General features: G+C 43.7%; 1 protein-coding gene across 5 annotated transcripts in view; it reads left to right on the top strand.

Annotated features, from left to right (window-relative positions):
- LOC106562829 (ral guanine nucleotide dissociation stimulator) overlaps positions 1-18,319 on the top strand; it is a 131,406-nt gene that overhangs the window by 42,216 nt on the left and 70,871 nt on the right. The gene's annotated exons all lie outside the window — the stretch shown is intronic.

The raw sequence follows: 18,319 nt of genomic DNA, 5'->3' as shown, positions 1-18,319 counted from the left end.
GGTGGAACATTTGAAATCATGCCATGAATAAGATCATTATATAAATGGAATAAGTCAGGGTCAGGGCAGGCAGAGGTCAGTAATCGGGCAGCCGAGCGGAAATGGAGGAAAACTCGCCTCCCTGCGGACCTGGCATCCTTTCACTCACTCCTCTCTACATTCTCCTCTTCTGTCTCTGCTGCTAAAGCCACTTTCTACCACTCTAAATTCCAAGCATCTGCCTCTAACCCTAGGAAGCTCTTTGCTACCTTCTCCTCCCTCCTGAATCCTCCTCCCCCTCCCCCCCCCTCCTCCCTCTCTGCGGATGACTTCGTCAACCATTTTGAAAAGAAGGTTGACGATATCCGATCCTCGTTTGCTAAGTCAAACGACACCGCTGGTCCTGCTCACACTGCCCTACCCTGTGCTTTGACCTCTTTCTCCCCTCTCTCTCCAGATGAAATCTCGCGTCTTGTGACGGCCGGCCGCCCAACAACCTGCCCACTTGACCCTATCCCCTCCTCTCTTCTCCAGACCATTTCCGGAGACCTTCTCCCCTTCCTCACCTCGCTCATCAACTCATCCTTGACCGCTGGCTACGTCCCTTCCGTCTTCAAGAGAGCGAGAGTTGCACCCCTTCTGAAAAAACCTACACTCGATCCCTCCGATGTCAACAACTACAGACCAGTATCCCTTCTTTCTTTTCTCTCCAAAACTCTTGAACGTGCCGTCCTTGGCCAGCTCTCCTGCTATCTCTCTCAGAATGACCTTCTTGATCCTAATCAGTCAGGTTTCAAGACTGGGCATTCAACTGAGACTGCTCTTCTCTGTGTCATGGAGGCTCTCCGCACTGCTAAAGCTAACTCTCTCTCCTCTGCTCTCATCCTTCTAGACCTATCTGCTGCCTTTGATACTGTGAACCATCAGATCCTCCTCTCCACCCTCTCCGAGTTGGGCATCTCCGGCGCGGCCCACGCTTGGATTGCGTCCTACCTGACAGATCGCTCCTACCAGGTGGCGTGGCGAGAATCTGTCTCCGCACCATGTGCTCTCACCACTGGTGTCCCCCAGGGCTCTGTTCTAGGCCCTCTCCTATTCTCGCTATACACCAAGTCACTTGGCTCTGTCATATCCTCACATGGTCTCTCCTATCATTGCTATGCAGACGACACACAATTAATCTTCTCCTTTCCCCCTTCTGATAACCAGGCGGCGAATCGCATCTCTGCATGTCTGTCAGACATATCAGTGTGGATGACGGATCACCAGCTCAAGCTGAACCTCGGCAAGACGGAGCTGCTCTTCCTCCCGGGGAAGGACTGCCCGTTCCATGATCTCGCCATCACGGTTGACAACTCCCTTGTGTCCTCCTCCCAGAGTGCTAAGAACCTTGGCGTGATCCTGGACAACACCCTGTCGTTCTCCACTAACATCAAGGCGGTGACCCGATCCTGTAGGTTCATGCTCTACAACATTCGCAGAGTACGACCCTGCCTCACACAGGAAGCGGCGCAGGTCCTAATCCAGGCACTTGTCATCTCCCGTCTGGATTACTGCAACTCGCTGTTGGCTGGGCTCCCTGCCTGTGCCATTAAACCCCTACAACTCATCCAGAACGCCGCAGCCCGTCTGGTGTTCAACCTTCCCAAGTTCTCTCACGTCACCCCGCTCCTCTGCTCTCTCCACTGGCTTCCAGTTGAAGCTCGCATCCGCTACAAGACCATGGTGATTGCCTACGGAGCTGTGAAGGGAACGGCACCTCCATACCTTCAGGCTCTGATCAGGCCCTACACCCAAACAAGGGCACTGCGTTCATCCACCACTGGCCTGCTGGCCCCCCTACCTCTGAGGAAGCACAGTTCCCGCTCAGCCCAGTCAAAACTGTTCGCTGCTCTGGCACCCCAATGGTGGAACAAGCTCCCTCACGACGCCAGGACAGCAGAGTCAATCACCACCTTCCGGAGACACCTGAAACCCCACCTCTTTAAGGAATACCTAGGATAGGATAAAGTAATCCTTCTAACCCCCCCCCTTAAAAGATTTAGATGCACTATTGTAAAGTGGTTGTTCCACTGGATATCTTAAGGTGAATGCACCATTTTGTAAGTCGCTCTGGATAAGAGCGTCTGCTAAATGACTTAAATGTAATGTAATGTAATCCAGGGTGGTGTGACAAGGTACAGAACGGCAGGCAGGCTCAGGGTCAGGGCAGGAAGAATGGTCAAAACCGGGAAAACTAGAAAACAGGAACTAGAGAAAGAGAAGCACAGGAAAAACTCCGGTAGCCTTGACAAAACAAAATGAACTGGCAACAAACAAACAAAGAACACAGGTATAAATACACTGGGGAAGATGGGCTACACCTGGAAGGGGGTGGAGACAAGCACAAAGACAGGTGAAACAGATCAGGGTGTGACAGTGATAATGTTGTTGTCCCACCTAGCTATATTAAGATGAATGCACTAACTGTAAGTCGCTCTGGATAAGAGTGTCTGCTAAATGACTCAAATGTAAATGTAATGATTTATTCCATATATAAAATGATCTTGTTCATGGCATGATTTCAAACTTTCCACCACGATACATCAGATTTTTTCAATGGCTACATATTTACAGTACAACATATTAATTATGTACATGATTTAAAAAATTGTATTTCACCTTTATTTAACCAGGTAGGCTAGTTGAGAACAAGTTCTCATTTACAATTGCGACCTGGCCAAGATAAAGCAAAACAGTGCAACACAAACAACAACAAAGAGTTGCACATGGAATAAACAAACATGCAGTAAATAATACAATAGAAAAGGTCTATATACAGTGTGTGCAAATGAGGTAGGATAAGGGAGGTAAGGCAATAAATAGGCCATAGTGGCGAGAAAATTACAATACAGCAATTAAACACTTGTTTGATAGATGTGCAGAAGATGAGTTTGCAAGTAGAGATACTGGGGTGCAAATGAGCAAAATAAATAAAATAAATTACAGTATGGGGATGAGGTAGTTGGATGGGCTATTTACAGATGGGCTATGTACAGGTGCAGTGATCTGTGAGCTGCTCTGACAGCTGGTGCTTAAAGTTAGTGAGGGAGATAGGAGTCTCCAGCTTCAGTGATTTTTGCAGTTCGTTCCAGTCATTGGCAGCAGAGAACTGGAAGGAAAGGCGGCCAAAGGAGGAATTAGCTTTGGGGGTGACCAGCGAGATATACCTGCTGGAGTGGGTGCTACGGGTGGGTGCTGCTATGGTGACCAGTGAGCTGAGATATGGCGGTGCTTTACCTAGGAAATACATATAGATGACCTGGAGCCAGTGGGTTTGGCGACGAATATGAAGCGAGGGCCAGCCAACGAGAGCATACAGGTCGCAGTGGTGGGTAGTATATGGGGCTTTGGTGACAAAACAGATGGCACTGTGATAGACTGCATCCAAATTTTAGTGTTGGAGGCTATTTTGTAAATGACATCGCCGAAGTCGAGGATCGGTAGGATAGTCAGTTTTACGAGGGTATATTTGGCAGCATGAGTGAAGGATGCTTTGTTGTGAAATAGGAAGCCGATTCTAGATTTAATTTTGGATTGGAGATGCTTAATGTGAGTCTGGAAGGAGAGTTTATAGTCTAACCAGACACCTAGGTATTTGTAGTTGTCCACATATTCTAAGTCAGAACCGTCCAGAATAATGATGCTGGACGGGCGGGGCAGGTGCGGGCAGCGATCGGTTGAAGAGCATTCATTTAGTTTGACTTGCATTTAAGAGCAGTTGGAGACCACGGAAGGAGAGTTGTATGGCATTGAAGCTCGTCTGGAGGTTTGTTAACACAGTGTCCAAAGAAGGGCCAGAAGTATACAGAATGGTGTCGTCTGCGTAGAGGTGGATCAGAGAATTACCAGCAGCAAGAGCGCCATCATTGATGTATACAGAAAAAAGAGTCGGCCCAAGAATTGAACCCTGTGGCACCCCATAGAGACTGCCAGAGGTCCGGACAACAGGCCCTCCGATTTGACACACTGAACTCTGTCTGAGAAGAAGTTGGTGAACCAGGCGAGGCAGTCATTTGAGAAACCAAGGCTGTTGAGTCTGCCGATAAGAATGTGGTGATTGACAGAGTCGAAAGCCTTGGCCAGGTTGATGAATACAGCTGCACAGTATTGTCTCTTATCAATGGCGGTTATGATATCGTTTAGGACCTTGAGCGTGGCAAAGGTGCACCCATGACCAGCTCAGAAACCAGATTGCATAGCGGAGAAGGTACGGTGGGTTTGGAAATGGTCGGTGATCTGTTTGTTAACTTGGCTTTCAAAGACCTTAGAAAGGCAGGGTAGGATAGATTTAGGTCTGTAGCAGTTTGGGTCGAGAGTGTCTCCTCCTTTGAAGAGGGGGATGACCGCGGCAGCTTTCCAATCTTTGGGGATCTCAGACGATACGAAAGAGAGGTTGAACAGGCTAGTAATAGCGGTTGCAACAATTTCGCCAGATCATTTTAGAAAGAGAGGGTCCAGATTATCTAGCCCTGCTGATTTGTAGAGGTCCAGATTTTGCAGCTCTTTCAGAACATCAGCTATCTGGATTTGTGTGAAATAGAAATGGGGGAGGCTTGGGCAAGTTGCTGCGGGGGGTGCAGGGCTGTTGACCGGAGTAGGGTTAGCCAGGTGGAAAGCAAGGCCAGCCGTAGAAAAATACTTATTGAAATTCTCAATTATCATGGATTTATCGGTGGTAACAGTGTTTTCTAGCCTTTTCTAGCCTCTCTCTAGCCTGCAGTGGGCAGCTGGGAGGAGGTGCTCTTATTCTCCATGGACTTTACAGTGTCTCAGAACTTTTTGCAGTTTGTTCTACAGGATGCAAATTTCTGTTTGAAAAAGCTAGCCTTTGCTTTCCTAACTGCCTGTGTATATTGGTTCCTAACTTCCCTGAAAAGTTGCATATCGCGGGGGCTATTCGATGCTAATGCAGTACGCCACAGGATGTTTTTGTGCTGGTCAAGAGCAGTCAGGTCTGGAGTGAACCAAGGGCTATATCTGTTCCTAGTTCTACTTTTTTTGAATGGGGCATGCATATTTAAGATGATGAGGAAAGCACTTTTAAAGAATAACCAGGCATCCACTACTGTCGGAATGAGGTTAATATCCTTCCAGGATACCCGGGCCAGGTCAATTAGAAAGGCCTGCTAGCTGAAGTGATTTAGGGAGCGTTTGACAGTGATGAGGGGTGGTCGTTTGATCCCAGACCCATTACGGATGCAGGCAATGAGGCAGTGATCGCTGAGATCCTGGTTGAAGAAAGCAGAGGTGTATTTGGAGAGCAGGTTGGTTAGGATGCTATCTATGAGGGTACCCGTGTTTACAGATTTGGGGTTGTACCTGGTAGGTTCATTGATAATTTGTGTGAGATTGAGGGCATCAAGTTTAGATTGTAGGATGGCCGGGTGTTAAGCATGTCCCAGTTTAGGTCACCTAACAGCACAAGCTCTGAAGATAGATGGGGGGGACAATCAATTCACATATGGTGTCCAGGGCACAGCTGGAGGTAGAGGGTGCTCTATAGCAAGCGGCAACGGTGAGAGACTTGTTTCTGGAAAGGTGGATTTTTAAAAGTAGAAGCTCAAATTGTTTGGGAACAGACCTGGATAGTAAGACAGGCTATCTCTGCGGTAGATTGCAACTCCGCCCCCTTTGGCAGTTCTATCTTGTCGGAAAAAGTTATAGTTAGGGATGGAAATTAAAAGGTTTTTGGTGGTCTTCCTAAGCCAGGATTCAGACACGGCTATGACATCCGGGTTGGCAGAGTTTGCTAAAGCAGTGAATAAAACAAACTTAGGGAGGAGGCTTCTAATGTTAACATGCATGAAACCAAGTGTTTTACAGTTACAGAAGTCAACAAATGAGAGCGCCTGGAGAATGGGAGTGGAGCAAGGCACTGCAGGGGTTAACCTCTCTACATCACCAGAGGAACAGAGGAGGAGTAGGATAAGGGTACGGCTAAAGGCTATAAGAACTGGTCATCTAGTACGTTCGGAACAGAGAGTAAAAGGAGCAGGTTTCTGGGCACGGTAGAATAGATTCAAGGCATAATGTACAGACAAAGGTATGGTAGGATGTGAATACAGTGGAGGTAAACCTATACATTGAGTGACGATGAGAGCGATATTGTCTCTATAAACATCATTTAAACCAGGTGAGGTCACCGCATGTGTCGGAGGTGGAACTAAAGGGTTAGCTAAGGCGTATTGAGCAGGGCTAGAAGCTCTACAATGAAATAAGGCAATAATTACTAACCAAAACAGCAATGGACAAGGCATATTGACATTAGGGAGAAGCATGTGTAGCCGAGTGATCATTGGGTCCAGTGAGTAGCTGGGCGAGCACGGCGATTCAGACAGCTAGCTGGCCGGGGCTAGCAGGCTAGCAGATTGTCATTGCACGGTATAGTAATATGTATAAATAAATGACATTATTTACAAAGTTATCATAGTACATTTATTTGTTGGCCTACCATAGTACGCACCACAGTATACTATGGTAAACTATAGTATGTACTATAGTACACTATGGTACAATGTCTAATGGGACAGTCTTTTGCAATGTAGTACAAAATGATATAGTAAGTGCTTTTAAAGTTTTTCTCAATCGCGTACAACAATGTTTTGGAACAATGTTGTTGATTTACAAAATAGATTCCACAAGACAAAGAACTACAGTGAGGGAAAAAAGGATTTGATCCCCTGCTGATTTTGTACGTTTGCCAACTGACAAAGAAATGATCAGTCTATAATTTTAATGGTAGGTTTATTTGAAGTGAGAGACAGAATAACAACAAAAAAATCCAGAAAAACATGTAAAAAATGTTAGAAATTGAAGTTTGCCAATGAACATCTGAATGACTCAGAGGACAACTGGTAAAAGTGTTGTGGTCAAATGAGACCAAAATGGAGCTCTTTGGCATCAACTCAACTCGCCGTGTTTGGAGGAGGAGGAATGCTGCCTATGACCCCAAGAACACCATCCCCACCGTCAAACATGGAGGTGGAAACATTATGCTTTGGGGGTGTTTTTCTGCTAAGGGGACAGGACAACTTCACCGCATCAAAGGGACAAATCTTGGGTGAGAACCTCCTTCCCTCAGCCAGGGCATTGAAAATGGGTCGTGGATGGGTATTCCAGCATGACAATGACCCAAAACACACGGCCAAGGCAACAAAGGAGTGGCTCAAGAAGAAGCACATTAAGGTCCTGGAGTGGCCTAGCCAGTCTCCAGACCTTAATCCCATAGAAAATCTGTGGAGGGAGCTGAAGGTTCGAGTTGCCAAACGTCAGCCTCGAAACCTTAATGACTTGGAGAAGATCTGCAAAGAAGAGTGGGACAAAATCCCTCCTGAGATGTGTGCAAACCTGGTGGCCAACTACAAGAAACGTCTGACCTCTGTGATTGCCAACAAGGGTTTTGCCACCAAGTACTAAGTCATGTTTTGCAGAGGGGTCAAATACTTATTTCCCTCATTAAAATGCTAATCATTTTATAACATTTTTGACATGCGTTTTTCTGGATTTTTTTCTTGTTATTCTGTCTCTCACTGTTCAAATAAACCTACTATTAAAATTATAGACTGATCATTTCTTTGTAAGTGGGCATACGTACAAAATCAGCAGGGGATCAAATACTTTTTTCCCGCACTCAAATCAATTTTAAAATAAGACTGTAACGTAATAAAATGTGGAAAAAGTCAAGGGGTCTGAATATTTTCCGAATGCTCTGTATATACTGAACAAAAATACAAACGCAACATGCAACAATTTCAAAGATTGAGGAAATCAGTCAATTTAAATAAATAAACGAGGCCCTAATCACATAAATGAAAATACAGATATGCATCTGTTGGTCACAGACACCTTAAAAGAAATGTGCATCAATAATCCTCAGGATCTTGTCACGGTATTTCTGTGCATTCAAATTGCCATCGATAAAATGCAATTGTGTTTGTTGCCCGTAAAATAACCCCACCACCACCATGGGGCACTCTGTTCACAACATTGACATCCCAAAACGCTTGCCCACACAACGCCATACACATGGTCTTCGTTGTGAAGTTTGTTGGATGCACTGCCAATTTCTCAAAAATTACATTGGAGGCGGCTTATGGTAGATAAATGAACATTCAATTCTCTTGCAACAGCTCTAGTGGACATTCCTGCAGTCAGCATGCCAATTGTACGCTCCCTCAAAACTTGAGACATCTTTGGCATTGTGTTGTGTGACACATTTTAGAGTGGCCTTTTATTGTCCCCAGCACAGGGTGCACAAGTTTAATGATCATGCTGTTTAATCAGCTTCTTGGTATGCCACACCTGTCAGGTGAATGGATTATCTTGGCAAAGGTGAAATGCTCACTAACAGGGATGTAAACACATTTGTGCCCAAAATTTGAGAGAAATCAGCTTTTTGTGCATATGGAACATTTCTGGGATCCTTTATTTCATCTCATGAAACATGAGATCAAATCTTTACATGTGGGTTTATATTTTTGTTCAGTGTATATATTTCCTGAGCTTTCTTATATCTCCTAGATATAGAACAGACACTTCAAAACCTTACTCCTTACGATTTATTTTTTGACAGACTTTTTTGCCATTTATGGATTTGTTAATCATTGTGTTTCTATGGGCTATAATAGTGAAGTCCAAATTAAATATTTTTTGGAGATACCTAAAGGGGTCCTAAAGTTCTAAATCAAATAGATAAATTCCGTATGTCAGCTTAGAACCCCCCAACCCCCACACACTAAAGACCTTTGTGAGGGGTGTGTGACTGTGAAGCGTTTCATCCATCCGTGAATCTTTGACATCTTTGTAAGAGTCTTTTCCCTCATGTAGATCTGGAGGGAGGAGAAGCGTTGGCTTACTGGCTAACTCAAAACTGCTGCTTGTCCTTTGGGAAAATAATGGCCTCAGCTGCATTTCACATCTGCTGTTGCATTAAGCAACTCTGCTTTCTCTCACCCATACGGTACTGTACAAAAGCAGAGGAGGCTTGAGTGAGAGCAACTGGTGTCCATTTCTAGCCATGCACTTATATATAGTGTGCAGGCATAAGGAAACAGGTTGTATTGTGGTAATTGACACACTATCCATATCTTATGGCCATAAATCACTAGCAAGACTTGGTCAAAGAGGAGAATTTAAAGCAACTTGTGCTGATTGTGCTCTGCAATTAGTATACGCATTGCGAAACGAATGGGAGTAGTTTTACTGAATATTACCTTAATGATAGGGACATGCCTAGTAGGGGCTGAATTCAATTGTAACTTGCTTACAGTATTTACTCATTAGTAGTTATGCAGTTGTGAGCAGTAGATATGAACATAAAGTTGTTTTCCATGGTCAGATACACTCAGAATGGTTTTGAGTACTCTAAATTTGACATGGACTCCCCTAACAAACCTTTCAGAATTGCTCAAGAATACGACAGGTGTGTTTGTGCTGCGGCTGTTGTAAACAAAGATACTAAATACACATTGCTAATGGAGATTGGATTGGATTTGATTGTAGTTTCCACTATAAAATAATAATAGTATAATATTATTATTACAGATCACAGAGATCTTCATGGTAGAACTACATTTTCTCCCATGGATAGTGGGACGTATGCCATGGTCTGAGCCAGCTGACACATTCTTTCCATGGCCAACTTTCCCTCCAATAAACGGAAATAGACCCAATCGAGACAAAAAAAATTATTGACAAGCCAGTCACTCTACATTAGCTATATATATTTTAAACCTACTTTTCAGTAATTCACAGTCTGCAAGAGATAGAGGCCTAGACTATAGTACAGTTGAAGTCGGAAGTTTACATACACTTAGGTTGGAGTCATTAAAACTCGTTTTTCAACCATCCACAAATTTCTTGTTAACAAACTATAGTTTTGGCAAGTCGGTTAGGATATCTACTTTGTGCATGACACAAGTAATTTTTCCAACAATTGTTTACAGACAGATTATTTCACTTATAATTCACTGTATCACAATTCCAGTGGGTCAGAAGTTAACATACACTATGTTGACTGTGCCTTTAAACAGCTTGGAAAATTCCAGAAAATGACGTGATGACTTTAGAAGCTTCTGGTAGGCTAATTGACATCATTTGAGTCAATTGGAGGTGTACCTGTGGATGTGTTTCAAGGCTTACCTTCAAAACTCAGTGCCTCTTTACTTGACATCATGGGAAAATAAAAAGAAATCAGGCAAGACCTCAGAAAAATAATTGTAGACCTCCACAAGCCTGGTTCATCCTTGGGAGCAATTTCCAAACGCCCGAAGGTACCACGTTCATCTGTACAAACAATAGTACACAAGTATAAACACCATGGGACCACGCAGCCGTCGTACCGCTCAGGAAGGAGATGTGTTCTGTCTCCTAGAGATGAACGTACTTTGGTGCGAAAAGTGCAAATCAATCCCAGAACAACAGCAAAAGACCTTGTGAAGATGCTGGAGGAAACAGGTACAAAAGTATCTATATCCAGAGTAAAAAGAGTCCTATATCGACATTACCTGAAAGGCTGCTCAGCAAGGAAGAAGCCATTGCTTCAAAACCGCCATAAAAAGCCAGACTACGGTTTGCAACTGCACATGGGGACAAAGATCTTACTTTTTGGAGAAATGTCCTCTGGTCTGATGAAACAAAAATAGAACTGTTTGGTCATAATGACCATTGTTATGTTTGGAGGAAAAAGGGGGAAGCTTGCAAGCCGAAGAACACCATCCCAACCGTGAAGCACGGGGGTGGCAGAATCATGTTGTGGGGGTGCTTTGCTGCAGGAGGGACTGGTGCACTTCACAAAATAGATGGCATCATGGGGGAGAAAAATTATGTGGATATATTGAAGCAACATCTCAAGACGTCAGTCAAGAAGTTAAAGCTTGGTCGCAAATGGGTCTTCCAAATGGACAATGACCCCAAGCATACTTCCAAAGTTGTGGCAAAATGGCTTAAGGACAACAAAGTCAAGGTATTGGAGTGGCCATCACAAAGCCCTGACCTCAATCCTATAGAAAATGTATGGGCAGAACTGAAAAAGTGTGTGCGAGCATAGAGGCCTACAAACCTGACTCAGTTACACCAGCTTTGTCAGGAGGAATGGGCCAAAATTCACCCAACTTATAGTGGGAGGCTTGTGGAAGGCTACCCAAAACATTTGACCCAAGTTAAACAATTTAAAGGCAATGCTACCAAATACTAATTGAGTGTATGTAGACTTCTGACCAACTGGGAATGTGATGAAATAAATAAAAGCTGAAATAAATAATTCTCTCTACTATTATTCTGACATTTAACATTCTTAAAATAAAGTGGTGATCTTAACTGACCTACGACAGGGAATTTTTACTTGGATTATATGTCAGGAATTGAGAAAAACTGAGTTTAAATGTGTTTGGCTAAGGTGTATGTAAACTTCCGACTTCAATTGTACGTTGTTTGCCACGGCCTATCAAGTACATTTTACTAGTGCATGGAAAAGAAAGTGTTAATGCACATCCAGTGCTGGACAAACAACAACATGCATGTCTGTCAGGTGCTAGCTGTATACCATTATAGGGCTCAATTTCCATTCAACACCAGTCAGTTGAAGACAGAAATCCAATTTGTCAGTTGAAGATTGTCCATTTTGCAATGAGGATTGGCTAGTGAAATTGCAGTGAAATTGAATTGACTCCAACTCAACTACCAACAGACTCTGCCAACCTGACACCAAGGCGGTAACATCTGACCAACACACAGTTCTCCCTTTGTGAATCTCGGGACAAGCTTGGGTCAACAATAGCTATTTATAGCCCATCCAATAAAGAGGGATTTGCAGAAAACCCTATTTAGCCAGGTTCTGAAGCATGGCAATCTGCTCTGATCAGGTGGATCCATACTGTGAAGGCTGCTTCCCGTTTTTTCCCAGCAGCATCATAGAAGATTAAATGCCAATTTATTTAGGAGGCTGTGGGAAGGAGGGGGACTGAACTTCTCTTGCATTAGGCCCTTTGGCCAAAACAAGGGAGCGATTGATCTCCCCTGCGGATTATCAGATAGCTAAAGATGCATGTTGCCAGAATTTGACCAAATACCTCTTGATGGCCATGGTCCTGTTACTCATTAATCAGTGGAGGCTCCTCAGAGGAGGAAGGGGAGGACCATCCTCCTCAGTGATTATCAGAAAAATTAATTGTAAAACATTTCAAAAGTTATCCTTTTTTAGGTAAAACTATACTAAATATAATCACGTCACCAAATAATTGATTAAAACATACTATTTTGCAATGAAGGTCTACAGTAGCCTCAATAGCACTCTGTAGGGTAGCACCATGGTGTAGCCGGAGGACAGCTAACTTCCGTCCTCCTCTTGGTACATTGACTTCAATACAAAACCTAGGAGGCTCATGGTTCTCACCCCCTTCCATAGACTCATGCTGCAAGACTATCAGAGCTTGTGCAGCATGAACTGACATGTTGTGGTGAGTAGTTGACTCAAAGAGAACGCCAATAGTTTAACAATTTTTAACAAATGAATTCCTTCCAAATGAAGAAGAGGCAAGCGATAGATATATTTTTTCAGTTTACTTACTTAGCTAGCAAATGCAGCTAGCTAGTTTAGCCTTCTGAAACACCCTGCTCAAACAGAATGATTCTATGTTAGCTAGCTGAATTTACCTGTGGTAAATTCAACATTCCAACACAACACTGGAACTCTTCCAAGTCAATGTAAGGTTTTGGTATTACTAATTTATTACCACCGGGGCCTGCCGGTCTAACTGCTTACTGACTATGCACTGTAACTTTACTGCATGATTGTAGCGGATTTACTAATGCATTAGGTCTATTAGCCATGTTGACTAGGACGTTACTTTAGCTAATATAGGGACAACGATGTAGACTGTGTGTAGCGGTTTGGGTTGGAAAGGTTTTTTCGACTGGTCACATAGAGCTGATGTGGTTTGGATTGACGTCCACAAGCGAGGAAGGGAAATGCATAGATGCGTGAAGGACTACAACGTGGCTGTTATGAAAGTGAACTGTGTTAACATGTGAATGTATTCATTCTGACGATTCTGTTGAAAACGTTTCTTAAACATAACAAAACGAGGATAAACATACCTGAATATGTCCAATAAAAACTAGTTTGCAACTGTTGGACTAATGATTACACCCTAATTTTTCTCTCGACCTGTGTGCACCTACATTGTAAACTTTTATTCATAGGCTACGTTGTCGCAACCTCATGATGGATATAGGGAAAATTTGAGTATCATGTAGTAGCCTAAACCTATCGATGTTACATTGAACTGGGTGAATGGAATATGAATGACAGTCATCCAATATGGTGTAATAGAAATAAGGCCATGCTCATGAAGAAAAAATTGTCCTCCCTCATCTTAAACAGCACTGACCGCCCTGTCATTAACTGAGCACTGCTGCTGCAGGATGCTGGTTTCACTGGAGTTCTTGCATAAGACCATGTAACAGTTAATTATGTGTCATGTGGCAACTTGCCTAACTTGTTTTGAACACGCAAGTTGTAATGCTCAAATTATTTGAGGGTCACTTCATATAGGGACTGCCCATTGTCAACTGTATCACACATAGAAGAGGTCCTTGAGCCCTTGATGTCTCGATAACCATCAGTATTCAATAGACCTACGTTATTTTGAGAATATATAATATAATTTTAGCCATCGCTGGGTCCTTTGTTCCTGAAATACCCCCCTTACAGTAAACATACAGTGCCTTTGGGAAAGTATTCAGACCCCTTGACTTTTTTCACATTTTATTACGTTACAGCCTTATTCTAAAATTGATTAAATAAAACAATTCCTTAGCAATCCACACACAATACCCCATAATGACAAAGTGAAAACAGTTTTTACATTTGTTTTTGCACATTTATTACAAATAAAAAACAGAAATACCTTATTTACTTAAGCATTCAGACCTTTTGCTATGAGACTCGAAATTGAGCTCAGGTGCATCCTGTTTCCATTGATCATCCTTGGGATGTTTTACAGCTTGTTTGGAGTCCACCTGTGGTAAATTCAATTGATTGGACATGACTTGGAAAGGCACACACCTGTTTATATAAGGTCCCTCAGTTGACAGTGCATTTCAGAGCAAAAACCAAGCCATGAGGTCGAAGGAATTGTCTGTAGTGCTCCGAGACAGAATTTTGTTGAGGCACAGATCTGGGGAAGGGTACCAAAACATTTCTGCAGCATTGAAGGTCCCCAAGAACATAGTGACCTCCATCATTCTTAAATGGAAGAAGTTTGGAACCACCAAGACTCTTCCTAGAGCTGTCCACCCGGCCAAACTGAGCAATCGGGGGAGAAGGGCCTTAGACAGGGAGGTGACCAAGAACCCGATGGTCACTCTGACAGAGCTCCAGAGTTCCTTTGTGGAGATGTGAGAACCTTCCAGAAGGACAACCATCTCCGCAGCACTCAACCAATCTGGCCTTTTTGGTAGAGGGGCCAGACGGAAGCCACTCCTCAGTAAAAGGCACATGACAGCCTGCTTGGAGTTTGCCAAAAGGCACCTAAAGACTCTCAGACCATGAGAAACAAGATTCTCTGGTCTGAAGAAACCAAGATTGAACTCTTTGGCCTGAATGCCAAGCAGCACGTCTGGAGGAAACCCGGCACCATCCCTACGGTGAAGTATGGTGGTGGCAGCATCATGCTGTGGGGATGTTTTTCAGCGAAAGGGACTGGGAGACTAGTCAGGATCGATGCAAAGATGAACGGAGTAAAGTACAGAGAGATCCTTAATTAAAACCTGCTCCAGAGCGCTCAGGACCTCAGACTGGGGCAAAGGTTCACCTTCCAACAGGACAACGACCCTAATCACACAGCCAAAACAACGCAGGAGTGGCTTCGGGACAAGTCTCTGAATGTCTTTGAGTGGCCCAGCTAGAGCCCGGACTTGAACCCGATCGAACAACTCTGGAGAGACCTGAAAGTAGCTGTGAAGCAACGCTCCCCATCCAACCTGACAGAGCTTGAGAGGATTTGCAGAGAAGAATGTGAGAAACTCCCCAAATACATGTGTGCCAAGCTTGTAGCGTCATACCCAAGAAGACTCAAGGCTGTAATCGCTGCCAAAGGTGCTTCAACAAAGTACTGAGTAAAGGGTCTGAATATTTATGTAAATGTGATATTTCAGTTGTTTTATTTTAAATACATTTGGAAAAAATTATAGTTTTTTCTTTGTCAATATGGGGTATTGTGTGTAGATTGATGAGGGAGAAAAACTATTTAATCAATTTTAGAATAAGGCTGTAACGTAACAACAACAAAAAAGTCAAGAGGTCTGTATACTTTCCGAATGCACTTTACATATTCATATAAATTCACTGGATGCCACAAGGCTATCGAACAGGCATTGCTTTTGTCTCATGGTTCCAGTTGATCACAGTACGGAGTGGCACATTTTCCCCAAAAAGCTACATTTTGTGAATCTACGTGTGTATCGCCAATGCTGCTCACGAGCCTAGAGAGTGGCGGTACTGTGTCTCCATCTAATCCTCACACTTAATCCTGTTAGTTGATTAGGCTAATCGGTCTTCTCACTCCAGGGCTCTCGCCGCATACACACACCCCTGCAAACCAACTCCATCAGTAACCATTAAGAGAGCCAGGTTCTTCTGGGTGGCTTTTTGATGTTAGTATTTTATTACATTTTTTGGTCATAAGCGGATTGACTGTGAGCTTGAGGCCAGAATTGCAGGCAGTTTATCTAATTTCTGTAAAATAGAGCAGACATTTTCAAATAACGTTTTTTTCCTTAATGCATGCCTGTTTTATGTTTCGTTTGGTCCCCTAAAAAGTGTAGAATGTTACATTATGGCATTTCTGTCATATTTAATGTCTCCCTACACCCACTTTATAGACCCTACTCTGCCTTTTCACTGGACGTATCAATCCATTCTGTGACTTTTAATCTGCAGTGAAAATGAAGGACCTCCTGTTCCTTCCTACCAAATGTAGACACACACACTCTCTCTCTCTATGCCTATCCTGAGGCCATAGAAGCAGATGGTGTTTAAATTCGGACCCAGTTGTTCCCCTGGAGACGTATTGATCCTCGACTCTGTATCCAGTGTCTCCTGGAAACTCAATACCTGGCTTCTCCCATCTGATACTGTGTGGGGGGTTGTGTAATGGTTGGATATCAAGCTGGTCTGGGTTTGAAAGAGGCTTCCCAACATCCTGTAAACACACTGTCTCCATGCGCCAGTTTCGGTTCTTCCAACATTCACCTTCTATCCCTGTTGTTTCTCTTCTTCCCTCTCTTTCCCCATCTCCCTCCCTCTCTCTGCTCTTCCTTTAGCTTTCCAATATGAAATTAAATGAAATGCTTCCAGTGAAGGCTATCATATCAATTCCACTCGTTTACAGTTGATGATGTCATGCATCCAGCACTACCTCTTAATGCATCCAGCACTACCTCTTAATGCATCCAGCACTACCTCTTAATGCATCCAGCACTACCTCTTAATGCATCCAGCACTACCTGTTATTGCATCCAGAAATACCTTTTAATGCATCCAGCACTACCTCTTAATGCATCCAGCACTACCGCTTAATACATCCAGCACTACCTGTTATTGCATCCAGCACTACCTCTTAATGCATGCAGCACTACCTCTTAATACATCCAGCACCACCTCTTAATGCATCCAGCACTACCTGTTATTGCATCCAGCACTGCCTGTTATTGCATCCAGCACTACCTCTTAATGCATCCAGCACTACCTGTTATTGCATCCAGCACTACCTCTTAATGCATCCAGCACTACCTGTTATTGCATCCAGCACTACCTCTTAATGCATCCAGCACTACCTCTTAATGCATCCAGCACTACCTGTTATTGCATCCAGCACTACCTCTTAATGCATCCAGCACTACCTCTTAATGCATCCAGCACTACCTGTTATTGCATCCAGCACTACCTCTTAATGCATCCAGCACTACCTCTTAATGCATCCAGCACTACCTCTTAATGCATCCAGTACTACCTCTTAATGCATCCAGCACTACCTCTTAATGCATCCAGCACTACCTCTTAATGCATCCAGCACTACCTCTTAATGCATCCAGCACTACCTGTTATTGCATCCAGCACTACCTCGTAATGCATCCAGCACTACCTCTTAATGCATCCAGCACTACCTCTTTATGCATCCAGCACTACCTGTTATTGCATCCAGCACTACCTCTTAATGCATCCAGCACTACCTCTTAATGCATCCAACACTACCTGTTATTGCATCCAGCACTACCTCTTAATGCATCCAGCACTACCTCTTAATGCATCCAGCACTACCTGTTATTGCATCTAGCACTACCTCTTAATGCATCCAGCACTACCTGTTATTGCATCCAGCACTACCTCTTAATGCATCCAGCACTACCTCTTAATGCATCCAGCACTACCTGTTATTGCATCCAGCACTACCTCTTAATGCATCCAGCACTACCTCGTAATGCATCCAGCACTACCTCTTAATGCATCCAGCACTACCTCTTTATGCATCCAGCACTACCTGTTATTGCATCCAGCACTACCTCTTAATGCATCCAGCACTACCTCTTAATGCATCCAGCACAACCTGTTGTTGCATCCAGCACTACCTCTTAATGCATCCAGCACTACCTCTTAATGCATCCAGCACTATCTGTTATTGCATCCAGCACTACCTCTTAATGCATCCAGCACTACCTGTTATTGCATCCAGCACTACCTCTTAATGCATCCAGCACTACCTCTTAATGCATCCAGCACTACCTCTTAATGCATCCAGCACTACCTCTTAATGCATCCAGCACTACCTGTTATTGCATCCAGCACTACCTCTTAATGCATCCAGCACTACCTGTTATTGCATCCAGCACTACCTCTTAATGCATCCAGCACTACCTCTTAATGCATCCAGCACTACCTCTTAATGCATCCAGCACTACCTCTTAATCTATCCAGCACTACCTCTTAATGCATCCAGCACTACCTCTTAATGCATCCAGCACTACCTCTTAATGCATCCAGCACTACCTCTGAATGCATCCAGCACTACCTCTTAATACATCCAGCACTACCTCTTAATGCATCCAGCACTACCTGTTATTGCATCCAGCACTACCTCTTAATGCATCCAGCACTACCTCTTAATGCATCCAGCACTACCTCTTAATGCATCCAGCACTACCTGTTATTGCATCCAGCACTACCTCTTAATGCATCCAGCACTACCTCTTAATGCATCCAGCACTACCTGTTATTGCATCCAGCACTACCTCTTAATGC

The sequence above is a fragment of the Salmo salar genome, chromosome ssa11 (genome assembly GCF_905237065.1).
Source record: "Salmo salar chromosome ssa11, Ssal_v3.1, whole genome shotgun sequence".
Lineage (NCBI taxonomy): Eukaryota > Metazoa > Chordata > Actinopteri > Salmoniformes > Salmonidae > Salmo > Salmo salar.
Note: the sequence above shows the minus strand (reverse complement) of the source record. Positions and strands in the feature narration are given on the sequence as shown.